Source organism: Cyprinodon tularosa, unplaced genomic scaffold, assembly GCF_016077235.1.
Source record: "Cyprinodon tularosa strain WSP-4 unplaced genomic scaffold, ASM1607723v1 ctg811, whole genome shotgun sequence".
NCBI classification, from domain to species: Eukaryota; Metazoa; Chordata; class Actinopteri; order Cyprinodontiformes; family Cyprinodontidae; genus Cyprinodon; species Cyprinodon tularosa.
This window is the reverse complement of record NW_024039576.1, coordinates 67,769-84,249: the sequence shown is the minus strand read 5'-3', so window position 1 is coordinate 84,249 and position 16,481 is coordinate 67,769. Positions and strand designations below refer to the sequence as shown.

General features: G+C 37.3%; 1 protein-coding gene across 3 annotated transcripts in view; it reads right to left on the bottom strand.

The window, feature by feature from the left end:
* The window catches only part of LOC119774425 (voltage-dependent T-type calcium channel subunit alpha-1H-like), a 163,049-nt gene that overhangs the window by 119,361 nt on the left and 27,207 nt on the right, over positions 1 to 16,481 (bottom strand). The window lies entirely within an intron of this gene.

Below are 16,481 nucleotides of genomic sequence, written 5' to 3'. Positions count from 1 at the left end.
AAGTCCTCCAAGGTAAACTCCTCCTCCCTAATGTATTTTTCTTTAATTAGATTTAATTAATTGATCAAAAACAACTGAGGCAGGAATCCAAAAAATCCAACTTAAAATGTAACACAAAACAGAACCATGGAGACATCAGAGGAAAAGAGCATGTGGAGTCAGGGAACGGTGAGAAGAGACAAGGTAAGACGAGGAACCAGCACTGAGGAACTGCACAAGGAGACTATTTATGGTAGACTGAACAAACAGAGGACTAAACAGCAGATTGGGAGCAGCTATGAAAAGAGGAGTTTAGAAAGTAGCTAGAGAAAAAGAGACCAACACATGAGGGTAACAGAGGGCAACAAATAAAAACCTAAGAACTCAAATATAACCAGACAGCACAACAAAATAGGAATTAAACCAATAAAACTAGAAAACATAGACCAAAGTAAAACTGAACACTAAAAGAAGACATAACAGAACCAAGACCGTAACATGAGCGACCAGGGTTTGAACTCTGCAAGGAACATTTGTATCATGGGCCGGCTTATAACATCATCCTAGGATGCTACTTGGCAAAACCATCAAGGCTACTGGAACAAGAAGACAATGGAAATGAGAACAAGACAAGGCAATATTAGAATGCTAACACTCCAATAATCCTGACCAATGTAGTTATATGAAAAGACAAAGAACTATTCAGAACAAACAGCTGAACACCTAGCAGCAAAATGTTCCAGCATTTACAAATGGCAGTTAATGTCATACCTGAGGCCCAGGAAACTACCAAACAAAGACTCCAAGCCTTGGTTGCCTGACTAAAAAGAAACACCAAAGAGATGGAGGCCAAACTGGCTGTTCTCCTCCAAACCAGCTAAGGTGTACGTACTCCCAGTGGTGGGTTAACAACACATAGGCCAGAGGGCTAAAAAAAATATGTGGAGAAATAATCATCACATAAAAATGATGCACAGTGGCTAAAAAACCTAAGAGCTGACCATGCAAACCTCCCTGAACAAGGTTCAGTGAACATCACAATGACACCCAACAAAGGCTATCACGTATGAAGGACTGGACAGCAGCAGACCCAGACATGATCCACACCTAGCAGGACAAATGACCTGGTTGTTGAAGAGCGGGAAACACCCTGAATGGCTGACTGAGGGATAAACAGTCATGATTATGAAAGACCCCCAACCAACTATTGGCCAATAACCTTTCTTTCCACAACATGGAAGCTCCTCATAGCATCAAAGATAAGCGGGTACATTAATCAACAAATGGCAGAGGCACATAAAGGCATTGGCATAAACACCAGAGGAGCCAAACACCAACCACTGGTTGACAGAACAGTCACTTGAGACTGTAAACCCAGACAATACAAACCTCTGCACAGCCTACTGTAGGTTGATTACAAGTAAGGCCTATGACTCAATGCCACACATATGGATCCTGGAATGCCTAAAGCTGTAAAAGATCAACTGCACTCTAAGAGGCTTCATCAGAAACTCCATTGGGCTGTAAAAAACCACACTTGAGGCCAACTTTAAGCCACTTGCAAAAATCTCCATCATGTGTGGAGTATACCAAGGAGAAGCTCTGTTCCTCCTGCAGTGCTGTACAGATTGAACCCCCAAAGGCAAATAATCAACAAGACTAGCTATGGATACTGACTCAGAAATGGCGCCATTATCAGCCTCCTCTTGTACATGTGGCTGTACAAGCTGTATGCTAAGAGTGAACGAGACATTGACTTGCTTATCCACACTGCCATAATCTACAGCAGGGAGACTGGAATTGTGTTTGGGCTGGAGAAATGCTGCTGGATGGTGACAAGGAGAGGGAAGTTAAACCATACAGAGGGAATCACAAAACCAGAAAGGAGAATAGCAGATCTAGAAGAGAGCTACAAGTGAAATACCACAGGCAAATGGCAACCACGAAAGAGGCCACAAGAAGAGCAGCAACACCCAAATACCTGTGAGGAGTAAGGCAAGTTCTGAGAAGTCAGCTCAATGTAAGAACAAGGTACAGGGAATCAACAGCTATACCTAGCTAGTAAACCGTGCTGGGATAAATAGTTGCTCTAAGGAGGTTATTCGGGCCACTGATGTTAAAACATCGAAGCTACTCACCATAAATGGTGGATTCCACCCCAAAGCCAATATCCACAGACTGTATATTAAGCAAAAAAAGAGGAGGCAGAGGCCTAGTGAGCATCAGAGCCACCATTAAAGAAGTAACACGCAAGCAATAGTTGGAGAGGGCCGTGCTGAAGGACAAAACAGAAGCACTGATCATGGCAGCACAGGAACGGGTCTTGAGTACCTGAGCAATAAAGGCTTGAATCTACCACACCAGGCAAGATCCTAGATGCAGGCCATGCAAAAAGGCCCCGGATACAATCCAGCATCTCAGAGCAGGGTGTAAGATATTGGCAGGAACAGAATACATGGAACACCCTAACCAAGTGGCTGGTACAGTGTTAAGAAACATCTGTTCAGGATAGAAACTGGTGATCCCAAAATAGGAACAACCTCACAAGGTGGTGGGAGAATGACAGAGATAATGTACTATGGGAACTCCAGATACAAACAGACAAAATGGTTCTGGCCAACCAACCAGACATTGTGATCATTGATAAGCAGTAGAGGACAGCCGTAGTGATCGATACGGCCATCCCAAATTATGGAAACATCAGGAAAAAAGAATATGAGAAATTGAAAAAAAAACAAGGTCTCAGGGGAGAACTAGAGAGCCTGGAAGGTGAAGGCAACTGTAGTGCATGGTTACTTGACCACTCAGGGCAGTAACACTCATACTGGAGAAGTGGCTCCAACAGATACCTGTAGAAACATCAGATATCTCAGTCCAGAAATGTGCACTTCTAGGGACAGCTAAGAACTGCAAAGAACCCTCAAGCTACCAGGGTAGAGGACCCGAGCTTAACAACAATCAGAGAGAAAAGGATCACCTGTCTTATCTATTAAAACCCATGAAAACAGTGTACAGATATACACCAAAGCAGCAGGCATTAAGTTTATTCTCAGACCCACCCTCTTACCATCTGTTTTTTTTCTTCTTTTTTTTCTTACAGTTAATAAATACCTTTTCAAAACTCAGCAATCTTTATCTTTAACACAATGTATTTTTCTAATTTTATCAAAAGCAGCGGACAACTATCAACATAATATTAAAGGTGGAAAATGTCTGGATTGGATTCACTTTTTTCATTGGTGTGCCACAGATGAGCCAAGATAATACATATATACCATGTATATGGTATGGCAACACCAGCATGGAGACACAAATTTACTACTTTAACTGGGGTTGAACTCAAACATTTAAAGGTCAGCCCAGATGGTCTTAAATTACTTACATTAATATTGGCTAGTCCCCATTTGTGAAATTGTAATTTACATTCTCTCTCAAACATTCGCATTATTTGCTGCTGATATGTTTACCTGAATAGATGTTTCCCTTAAATTAAATGTCATTAATCCACCTTAAAGCCTTGCTCTTTGCTGCTCTCACAAAATTCATATGTGTTTTTGTCTGGATGAGCATCGTTGTGTGCCGCCAAATCCTTTTACAGTGGCCCTACATTACTCTTAATCAGGAAGCATGCAAAAGGAATGTCATTTCATTAACCTCATGAGTGTCTTTTCCCACTGAAAAACATACACAGTGAAAAAACAAACGCTCACTGCAAAGCTTGGTTGTTCATTTAAATCTATCAATACAGCATTCACCAGACTGATTAGGCTGAGCTCTATGGCATCAGTTAAGACTGTGCTCCTTAAACAGAGGATTTATAGGGTTATGCAAAAAGTAACAAAACTGATGTGTCATCAGACTAATTATTTTTAGCAATTAAAAATTTCAAAGTAAGGAAACAAAGCTCTAACTCAAATCCAAATTTGGTTTTATTCGTGTCTTCAAACCAGAACTGAGTCATCATTTTGTGATTTCACAACCAGGTATATGATCCACCAAGTACTCTAAAGTGTCCATGGTCATGTATTTCACATACAGATTGAAAAACCTTTGTTAACTATTATGGGAACAGCTGTGCAGAAGGTGGGTGAGTAATAACCAAATTCTTCTTCGATAAGCCATTCCCAATAAAACAAGACTTAGGAAAGTATTAAAGCAGAATTTATACATCAAAGGATTTAAAGATGTCAGAGGAATTAAGATATGTTGTCCATTCTATTTCAAGGAAACCTGATGAAAACTTAAAGTTAGGGATCCCATACCCAATTACTGCTGAAGGAAACTTTGTGCAAACATGTCAAATTCAAATCACATATCATTCATAAGCTGTCAATTAATACCACAAACCAATACCTCCATCATTGTGCCGAGTCCAAATGTTCTCAAACATTCTTGACAACATAGGTGCTGGAGTGGAGAAAGCTTGAGGTTGCATTTCTGCAAATGGAGATAGAAATATCGGAATTTATGTAACCATTATACCATATGATCAAGGATAATAATATGGTGCTTTTTATTTTGGCAATTTATTTGGAGAATGACCCTAAAGACAATATTAGGACAACACAATATCATCACCGCGCCTAAGCTGTTCGAGCTTGTTAGAAGTTGTGGTGTTAGAGCTAGTCAAAGGTTCAAATGGCACTTGCATGTTCATGTTCAGAAATCCAGCACAAGTTGCAGATGAGAATATACAACATTGTTCAGATAACCAAAGTGGTTATAAGGCATGTTTTGCATTTAGGTCTCCTATGTCACTGCAGCATCTTCATAGTTGCTATAGAAACGCTATCCCACAAAAAGCTACAAAACAGCACATGTTAAGGTAGGGCCATTCATCTTTCACTCCACTCAGGATGGTTTTAATTATACATTTTGTCCTATAATCTAACCCAACTTTAAAATTCTTTACCTGATCTGTCAGTCATGTTTCTGGGTCTTTATGAGGTTCTTTATTTATTAATGCTCTCTAAAAAAAATTGTCTAAAGCATTCAAAGAAGAGCTGGGTGTATAGTACATTTAATTGACAGAATTTAACTTTTTCTGCTAACTTTCACTGCCATCTCAAGGTAATCGGTTTCATTGTTGAGTTGGCAAACAAATACATACCACAGTTTTCACATTTTTTTTGTAAGAAATGTTAACCCTCATAATATACTGTGTTTGGCTTAATCTAGGATGTAGTATTAGGATAAAATTCTTTGAGATCTTTAGTAAAGTGGCAAAATATAAAAAAAAAGTTCAAGAGAGAGGAAACGTTTTGCTTGGCAATCACTGAGAATTGTTAGTAATTCTCTTTGGATTAGATACATTTCCCAGTTAAAAAAAGGCATTATTTGTCTGGGAAACAATGGCAGCATTGTGCAATAATAAGAAAGACCACTGCAACAGACTCATGAGATGCATTTTTACATTGATCCAGTACCGTTTGCCTTTACTGACATCAGTCTTGCTTTTCTACAAAACAATACATACATATTTTTCAAGTTGCTTCTTTGTAAGACACACAGAACGTTTTGAAAATAATGTTTCACCATAAGAAAATATTACAGTGTCGTAAATAGGGCACCAAACTACTCTATTTAGGGTTTTATGATTTGTGTCCCTGGCCTGGGGTCTTTCTGCATTGAGTTTGCATGTTCTCCCCGTGCATGTACAGGTTCTCTCTGGGTACTCCCACTTCCTTCCACAGTCCAAAAACATGATGGTTAGGTTAATTGGCATCTCTAAATTGTCTTAAGGTGGGTGTGTTTGTTTGTGTGCATGGTTTTATGTCTCTGTGCGTCTCTGTGTTGCCCTGCAACAGACTGGTCACCTGTCCAGGCTGTACCCCGCCTCTCGCTTATCTCGGCAGCCTGAGATAGGCACCGACCCCCACCGTGACCCTGATGGAAAAGGTGGATAGATGTTTCTTTTTTTTATTCAACCTAAATAATCTTTTTTTCTCCTCTGCTGTGTCATTCTCTGTCTGTTGGCATCAACAAACAATAGGTTTTCAGTAATGATTTTAGATCCTTCACAGTTTCTTACATCATATTCTGGCTCTCGTCCACGCTTTCCCTCTTTTGAATGACTTTGTTTTGCGGTGTGTTTCATTAGTTGTTGGCACTTATATGCCTGTGCATTTCTAGACACTGCTTTGACCTTGTAAATTTATGACAGTTTGGGATCACTGAGGATGTTTAGAAAGCATTAAAAAGGAACACATCAGCTGCTAATTAAAAAGAGAGTATCAGGTGTGTCAGAGGTATTGCTCATTGTTTAAGGGCCATCTGGAGCCTTGCATCGTGGGACTCAGAGGTATATACACATGAAAAAACTTCACTGAAAAGGAGGCAAACATACAAAGATTCCCTCCGGTGTAACGTTTTTCAAAATAAAGTTTCAGGAGGTGTTGCTGCATCACAGCTGAGACACACAAAAAGTTATTTTTAAAAATGTGTACTTCTCATACTGGTAGTTCTATGGTAGGTACAAAATAAAACATCTCTTGGCTTTGTGCTCTGCTGCAGTACTACTGCAAAAGACTCACCTCTCTTTCCCTTTCTTCCTCCCCCTCATCCTCTCGTGTTTGTTCTCTTTTTATCTCTAATCTTCTTCATTTTCTTTCTAGTTTTAAAAGTACTTTTGTTTGCCTTTCCCTGCCAGAGTTTTTCAATCCTTTCTCATTTTTTGTTTGTGCTTTATTACCCAGTTTTCTCTAAATATCTGCTTTTTGTGTTTTTCTTTGTGTATGTTTTTTAGTGATCTTGTTATTTTTGAATTTATTGTCTCATATCACTTTATCTTTTTGCTTTTTTTCCCTAAAACAAAGACTCTCTCCTTGTTTTGCCTCATCTTTTCCTTGGTGTTCCATCTTTATGCTCAGGCTGTTACTCTATTAATAAAGTCCAATTTAGAAATTGCATCAACTCATTCAAGCAATTTAATCAAAATAATAATTAAATTTCATTTAATTAAGTATTATTGTAGTTTTATAAATGACAGTTTTGTTATGTAACTATTATTACTCCCTGTTTTCAACTAAAGAAGCAATCTGTGTCAAGTCAAATAAAGTTGTTTCCGTTGTTTAATACCCCTGTCATACAAGTAAGGAAAATGGACTTAGAGGCATGGACGGTTCTAGACAGAGGCCAACGGGGGCCAGTACCCCTGTAGATAATGTCCTGGCTCCTGTCATGGCCCCTGTACTGAAGACGTGATACTTTGTTTTTGGTTTTTTTTCTGTACAAATCTGTTTTAACTAATAATTTTTAAAACAATAGGGTGATAATAAGGCTTCAGTGGTATTGAAATAATATCCCAGTTTTCATCTACTAAATGTTTTGTTTTTTTCTCTGCTCTACTTTTCTCAGGTGAATTTATCCGCTTTTCTTGAGTTCTAATTCAGATTCAGATTTTAACTTAAATCAAGTGAAAAATATGTAAAATCCCTAAATCCTGAACCTAATAAGAAATAGAATTTTAATTAAACCTAATTGAATGTAAATTTTTACATGATGCAGCTCTCAATATATTTGAATCCCTTGTCCTGTTTTTTATTTCATGCTTTTTTGTTCCCCCATGAAAACAACGCTGGCTCCATGCTGGCCCCCTGGTACATTTGATCTAGAACCACCACTGCTTAGAGGACATTGAATACCATGTTTCGGCGCAACTATAAGTCGTACAAATTAAAACAATTAGAAGAGCTTTATTTCATAATGAACCATATTCACAAATACGTAAAGTAACAATCCTGTGTAGGGATTGTGAAATCAAAACCAAATGACCATCCTGCATTTTTTTACCCTGCAAACTTATTATTTTCTTTCAGATGAATTCCAGATATATCAGTATTTGACCTAATACATGTAGCATTAGCACAATTGATCATTTTGGAACAAATTAAATATATGGCAGGTGGAAAATGGACAGACTTACAGAAAATTGACCAAGGTTTTGACCGCCATGATTGGGAAGTAATGTGCTTTCAGTGCCGACATACAGTAAGAGGCCGTAATTTATGGACTAATGCATTAGTCTGGTATCATCAGCATCATATTTCAGCTATGTAGCCATTTATCTTGTACTCTGTTTCTTTCTTCAATAATTTTTTGACTTTGAAAAATTTTATGAATACGTAACTATAATCAAGATGATTGATGCCTTTAATGATTGAATGCAACAAACATAATTACACATGTAGAAATACTTTGGATGTTCAACGAAAAAATTCTTAAAATGCATTTGTTTTTGTTTCTTTAGCAAGTAAATCAAATAAATTATTGAAATAATCGTCAACTAATTTAGTAATCGAACTGTAAAACATGTCTTTAGCTGACAGAACGACCCACTCAGAGCAGCAACAATACCAAACTTGTAAAAAACTATGTAAACATTTTGCATTTAAGTTTAAAATAAAGGTTTTTGTCTGTCAATATGCTCCATCCAGAATTCCTCAAGTGGAAAAGTTTTGGTTTCACCTGGTTTAATTTTGTAAAAAAAAGCCTTTTCCCGATATAAAATACCTGTTTGTAAATTTTTTATATTTCTTTACAGTTTACTGGTACTGGTAAAAATACCAGTAGATCAAGCTTATTCTTTAGTAAGGTCTACAGCAGTGGGCAGATGAGCTGATGAGTCAACATTGCTATAAAAATGTAGAGGTATTTTTTTAAATCACTGCAGTAGGTCTAACCTTATAAAAATTTATCTTGGTTGAGAAAAACTGCAACAACACTCTGCACATGTCAAAATTCACAAAATGACCAATTTGCTCACATTTTGTAAAGAAAAAAGACCCTATTTAATCTGTCCTAAAACACAATTACTCTTTTTAGCTCGAGCAAGTAGTTTAGAACCATTATTTTCCATTAGTCATATGGACACACGTTTATCTAGCATTTCATTTTTAATTATTTCCTCCCACTGTGAGTAATGCATGTGAAAATCCCATTGTGTTGGAAAAATAAGCAACAAATATGATTTTATATGATGTTTCCACATCCGCTGGATCATTGATTCCCCTCCAACCACCATTTCTTCTTGTTAAACCTCACATGACAGTCTCCTCTTTAGATAAGCACGCCCTTTAAATAAATGCACGTACAAAGCCAAGTGAACCAGCATGAGTGGAAAATAAATGCCACATAACTCCTCCCATGGCTGAAATTGTTTTAGCCATCAGAGGGGGTTATTATCAAACCCTTTCAACAAAGGTAGGTGCATTATAAGGAGAGTGCTCATTCTTTAGTAGAGCTTAATCCCAGCAAATTAAACACACTGATATCTTTTCTTCAAATAAAAACAAGGCTATGACCTCTTTCTTTTGAGCAAAATTGAATTACAGAGTAAAAAAAAAAAACTGCAACATACAATAAAGATTAATGGAAAACATGACTATAAACATACAGTACATCTCTACTAGGGGTGTAAATCACATCCATCATGGCGATTCGATTCAGTATCGATTTCCTGACCCAACGATTCGATTATTTTCGATACTTAAGAATACACCACGATTCGATTCGATTCGATTAATCGATTAATCGATTAATCGATTAATCGGTTAATTTTTTTTTAATTATTATTATTATTTTTTTTTTACACCTTACAGGCTAAACAAAGTTTCAAGTTTGAAATAAATCAATGAAAGCTGTAATATCGTTATGCATTTTCTTTAGAAACAACAGCAAATAACAGAAGTAGAAAAGCTGCATCAAAAAATACTGTAAAAATACTGCACAATATCAGTGTAATGAGTTCAATGCAATACCTCGGCTCCAAAGAAACTGTCCAACATATTTTTTTAGAATTTAATAAATATACTCAGGAAAGAGAGATGTTGTGTAGAGAGTTAGACAGGAATAAAAGTAAACTAGATATAAGGGAATTGTTTCAAAGGTCATCTGGGGATGTAGTTTTTGGTAGTATTTTTAATTTTCTAAGAAGAACGGGTATTTTAGGGAGAGAATATAATAGTTTGTCTGGTCCATACTCCATTCTGGAAGGTGGCGGTAATGCACCTATAAGTTGTTTGCCAACCGCCATTAAAAAAAAGAAGAAGAAGAAGGCTCCAGAGTGTTGACGTCACCGACCCCTTGAGAGACGCTCTGCTGCTCCTCTCCCAGATTGTAGCTGACCGCAAACAGTGCACCAGACAGGAGGGCGGCTTGTTTTGTTTTTATGACCGAAATTGCGGAAAACAACTCGTGAAGTTTGACCCGCTAGAAGAGCGAGGGGCGCGAGAACGCTGGGAGCCTTTTTCCAGCTGAATCTCCGCTCTTTTTGCCCCATTGTCCCTCCGTCGTCGGACTAAACTCGCCCCCACTTCCTCGCCGCCTCGGCCGTATCTAGACCCACAGCGTGTAGCTCAGACCACGCTGCAATATTGAGCATAATTTAAAAATGTCTGTGTGAAGCTTGCTGCAACAAACTGCTGTAAGAGTATAACCAGGAAGCGCGGTAGGAGGGCAAAATAAGTTTAGCGGCACCGCAGGGAGGGAGGAGAGTTACGCCCAGGAGAAAATGGATAAAAATAGACCGGAGGGAAAAAAAAAAAAACATTAATCGATTATCTTGCGGACGTGTCGATGCATCGGATCGTCGGCTTTTGGATCGATGCATCGATACAAAACGATTATTATTTACACCCCTAATCTCTACTCTGTTCACCCATATTCAATATCTATTTCCCAGAACACAAACAACCACATACAAAAACAAAAAGTTAAGTTCTTCATGAAAGTTACCAAATTAGGAAAAATATTCAGTGCTATGCGAACATCATGCAATCTCATACTCATGCAATTTATCCACACAGAAAAGCCTGTTAGGGATAGAAACATTTAGGAAAGGAGCAATAACCAGCAGTCTGGTGAAAACACACACATAGATAGAATTGGCGGTACCAATCATAAACAAAAAAAAAAAAACAACTTGAATTTGAGTAAAGTAATAGTAAAAAAAAAAACTTTATAAAAAAAAGGAATGAACTAATGAAATCTATAAATTGCTTTTGAAACCACTCTTAAACATAAAGCTTTTAAAAAACAAACTCATGAAGCTAAAAATGGTTTAGAATAATGCGACCAAAGGGTTACAGTATTATTTTAAGATGTGTCAACTATTAAGCATTACACGTGTTTACAACCTTCTAATCTGTAAACAAGCCTATAATGCTGGTAGTCACTGTGCTGTTTGGTGACATGGTGTGTACCACACTCAACACGGACCAGAGAGAAGAAAGAGTTGTCTCGGGAGATTAGAAATAAAATTATAGAGCAGCGTGTTAAAGATAGAGGCTAAAAGATCATCCCCAAGCAGTTTGATGTTCCTGTAACTACGGTTCCATATACTCAGAAAATTAAGATCCATGAGACTGTAGCCAACCACCCTGGATGTGGCCATAGGAGGAAAATTGATGACCAACCATAGAGATTCAAAGATTTCATTAAACAAGAGTTTTGTCCATCAGTGTTGTCCATGTGTGTATGAAAGTCTATTCTCTTCCAGAGGAAACACTTTTTAACAGACTTAAGTTGGAATCAGGTCCCCTGCAATGTGCAATGTAGGGTAAAATAATGGATTTGCTTTTATGCCCAAATAATCTTTCTGTTTACATAGTTAACAAAAGAGGTTATGGTCATTTAAGTTTTTTTTTCTTTTTTTAACCCAAGTACACTTCCAATGTGTAGAGAAAATTCAATGCAGCACAAAATCATTGGTGTGACACGTTGTGGTGGCATTTTGGTCAAACTTTTCTTCCCCAGGGTTTGGATTTATGGGAGAAGAGTTGAAGCCAAAAACAGTATTGGGATATTGATATACAGGTTTGTTTTCAAAATACTCTAGATTAAATCTGTCCATTTTCCTGTTTAAAATGTGTCTGTTTAAAACTACTTATATGCTTCGGTTTCAATAGGACATTGTGTGCAATGGATAGGTGCTAAACTACTGTAGTCTGCAGTTTTGCCATGGAGGAAGATATTCCTGCCTTCAAATCCCAACCAGAGCATTTTTTCATGGAGTTTGGTTCTTTTAACCAATTCTGAGGGGGTACTCTTCAGGTACTCTGATTTCCTCCACGCATGCAAGTCAAAAACTTGCATTTCCTGTTTCTTCTAAGTTTCCCTTGTATCTATAAGCTCATGCATCGTATTTATTTGTCTTAATTTCTATAGCCCGGTGATGACTCTAAGCCACTAAAACTGGATAGATATGTTTGCTCTCTACAGAAGAAATCTTAGATATTTTTTGGACTACATTACAAACAGAAAAGAATATCAATATTACAGACAGAAAAAGGAACCACTATATTGTAACTGAAAACTACAAATATCCGGAACACATAACATTATCTGTAAACTTACAGAAGAGACCACCGATTCATCTTTTAACAGATCAAGGGCGAGATAAAAGATTGTAAGATACAATAAGGTTTCATTAAATGAGTCTGCACCTCCAAAATAACAGCGCATTTAGCAATGAAGCTTAATTTGTAGAACACCTTGCAACCCTCATGTTTTATTGCAGTATCCAGTTGTGTAGAACTTTGTTTTGGTCAATCGAATAAAAAGAAAAGGGGTTCTGAACTGATAAACTAAAAACTAGAAAACTTTAAAAACAACAGCAATCTAAATTAATAAAACATTAATATGAATATCATTTTTCTGTCTTAAATAAAAGACATTGCCTATACAAGTAAAGCATATATTTAATTTAGTTTTTTCATAATAAAAAAAATGGCCTTGTACTTAGTGGTTGATTTGAAAAAGGGTTGTTTATAACTTGAGCTTGACTATTATATTGCATTAGCCATTATCCGCATGACGACGGTCATATTTATGCCTGAGCCCAATCAAATTTTTCTCAGCAGCCACAAAAAACCCCTGAAGTTTCCTCTGAGTTAAACAAAACACTGGACTATTACTGGCCTAAAAGATCTGTTTGATGCTCAGAAGCTTGGGAAATCATCTAGAAGGCTGCTGATCTGTTGCTGGTGGCAAAAACAGACATTACTCTCTTTGAGCAATTAACATAGCATGAAAAACTACATTTTTTTAAGAGTTCTATCAGGAGTTACTCTAATTTTCTCCCAGGCTAAAAAAAGCAGAGTTTGTACAGTCAATGCTCCTGCCGCTGGCGTCACTATCATTGGATAGGAGTTAGTAAGTTTGTTCATAAGCGCTCCGATCAGACAAGCATCCTCATCAAGCTTCCTCTTCCTCACACATACCCACACATTGCCCCTCAGCCCCTGTCTCTCTGATCTGTTTGTTAGCACAGCATCTCATTAAGTCTGTGCTCCGGGTATTTAGCACTGCCAAAACAGAAGCCTGTCCAGCGTCCGTGGCCATGCTGACACAGGGCCGCCAACCGGAACAAACCAGATCAGCGTTTAATGCGTAGGAGGTCCATCACACACATTTGTGTTGTAACCCCCCCTCCTGCCCGCAGAGCTCTGTAAATACACACTATTTATAATATACTAGAAATACTGAGAGCCAGACACAGGGAGACATAACTTACAAGCCTATCAACAAATTAACTGATCTAAAAGTGATTGCATTTCAACATTTAGGTGATCATAACTGCTCGCTAAGAACCTCTTTCACTTTTAAAAAGCCAATCGCCTACGTTGCTTCTTAGTCGCATCCGTAGCTGGAGTTTTTAAACTAAATCATTGCTCTGCAGGTGAAATTGAGATTTTTTTTTTTTCTTTTTTCTAGAGGACAAAGAACATGAAGTATCTCAAATATCTACATTGCAAACATGCAATGATTTGAAAGTGGGAAAAAAAAAATTTATTTTTTTTTCACCTTGTAATTCCCTCCATCCATTTCCTCCCTACAGCTTCACAACACTTTCAAGAGGACTTTGTCAGTTGCTAATACTTTAAACCTCCACTCTAATGTCCATCTATCTGCCGAGTTTAGTGGCTCAGTAAAGAAGAAAAAACAGTAGAAGGATAAAAAGAGCAAATGTTTTTGTATGATATCACTTCACTATTTCAATTGTTTTTGCAAATTTCTGACTGTTATTATCTGTTATCAAATATTTCACAAAAAATAAAGTGCAAATTTTTTTTTTTTTTTTTATTTTGATAAATATTAGAAAGCTTGAAAAAGAAAACATATTTTCTTACAGAGACAGCTGCTCTATTGCTTTGTCTTTTTTTTCACTGAGAAATTGAAGATTTTAAAAGCTGCAAGCATTTGCATGTCCATGAAATCATTACGTACCACTAAATTTTGTGTGAAATAGTGTTTTTTTATATTTTTGATATGGATCTCTGCCCAGGGTGCCAATTGGTCTGTGGGTAGCATGAGAACTCAATGAAGAAAACTAAAATAAAGTCAGCTACTCCAAAAACAAGCCTTTGGCCTGGGCTGCCTGTCACAACTCCAGTCCGGTGCGCGAATGACGTCATACAAACTCTGCTTTGTTTTAAAAATATATAAATATAAAAAATATAACCACGGATGTCTGGGGGACAGTGATTCGCCTACATGTAATGAATGCTGATGTACCATAATGAATAAATTATGAACAGTTTAGTTTGTGCCTTCGAGTCGTTGCACATAGGAAGACGTTACTTCGATATAACCTAACCAAATATCTTCGGAACAGCTCCAAATGACACAAAACTTATATGGGTGAGTAGAAGATGATGTAATAACGTAAAATGAAGGACCAAATGTAAAAAAAATAGCATTCCCCTTTAAGAGTTTTCGGTAAACCCGCTTCGTGAAACAGACCCAAGATGGCCGATCACACTAAGCCTGGTTCTGCTGGAGGTTTCTTCCTATTGATATTGAGTTTTTCTCTCCACTGTCGCTACAAGCATGCTTAGTGTGAGGGATTGCCTCCGAGTCATTGCATCAATGTAATTAGCTGTTTTTCCTTAGATAGAAAACTTTGAACCAATCTGACTGTATGATGTGGTTGAACTGTAAAGTGCCTTGAGATGACGTGTTGTGAATTGGTGCCATATAAATGTTCTTAACTAAATTGAATTTAAATCTCGTATATTTTCAAAAGAACCTGGATATCAGGCAGCTCATTCATGATGACAACACGACATCAAGCTTGATTCTACAGTATCTAGTTTTAAGCTAAACACCCCATCCATGCCCTTCTTCTGTCATACACATTTGTTGTATATTGAGTGGTGTAGATGGTTAGAAAGATGAACGAAGGTTGACAAAGATCAGCCCACGGTGGCTTCAGGTCAGGTGCAGCATAAGATCCACAAACTTGGAACTCTAATCCACCTCAGTGGGACTTGTACCTGGCCAACTCTAGGGTTTGCATGCGGAAAAAAAAGCTGTTTCCCATATTTGTAAAGCCTTTTGATTGGTGTTGAAATTATGGTCTGGTACTGTGTACCTGTAAAGTTTGGGTGGTACGCAGTACCATGAAGACCTGCTGTCTGCTTTGTGAAACCGACTTCAGCACACAGTTACCAATCTGATCACAGTGAGATAGTTGCACTGTGTCTAAACCTTGCACATGCTTTTCAAAAGGTGTGTTTGATGTGCATTACATTGAGAAACTTATCTGTGTCTGCACTCATGCTTCACTCAGCAGCTCATTGCTTTCGCTTTATCCTCTCTGCCCTCGGCTGTCCCTGCACTTGCTTCTTAATACATATACGTGGCTGAAAAGAAGCATCTGCAGATTTTGTCTAACTTTAAGAATTTTATTTCTTCCACCTCATGAGATTTGCTTTAAACTTATATATTCCTATATTATATCCAAAATCCATATCTCCTTATCCTTTTTTTTTTAGTTGTTTATAAAGACCCAAATGAAAAGGCACATAGACCTTCTTGGAATATTGATGTCTTGTAATTTCTCTTTTTTTATCCATCAAATTAGGATACTGGATTCTTGTATTGTCATAGAAAAGGATTTATTTCCTCGAATGCTCAAGAAGGCCCTTTTTCACAGATACATTTACTGTGATTTCCCACTAGGGTTTAGGCTCAGCCCCCAATGTTCCCAGGTACTGGAAACACCCCTAATTTTAATAGCACTGTATTTTTTCTTAATGCTGCTGGTGTGTTTGAGAGATCAGCTGATCAGGATTGCAACATGTCAGAATACATGGTTGGTTATTTAAGTGTTCATAAAACATGCTGGGGATAATAATGGATCTATTTGCTGCAGTGTTGTTTTTGACAGCCATCTTACATTTAGTCTTTAGGACGAAAGCTATTATTAGTTTTAATCGCATTTTAGTCAAAATAAAGAAAATAGTAAAACCTAAGTATAACTATAACGAAAAACAACAGCATGCAATGTAGAGCTTTTTATTTTCTATATATAAAAATGAACAAATATCTGGATCTGGATTGGAAATAGGGCTTAGTTAAAAAATAGTTAATACCTAAGTTAATCCAAGTTTGATGCCTATCTTTAAAGAATATCTCAATTCACTTGAAATTCTACCTTAAAGTAAATTTAAAGCTGGCCTTTTCCAGCAATCTTTATTTAGATTTATAACTTTCACTTA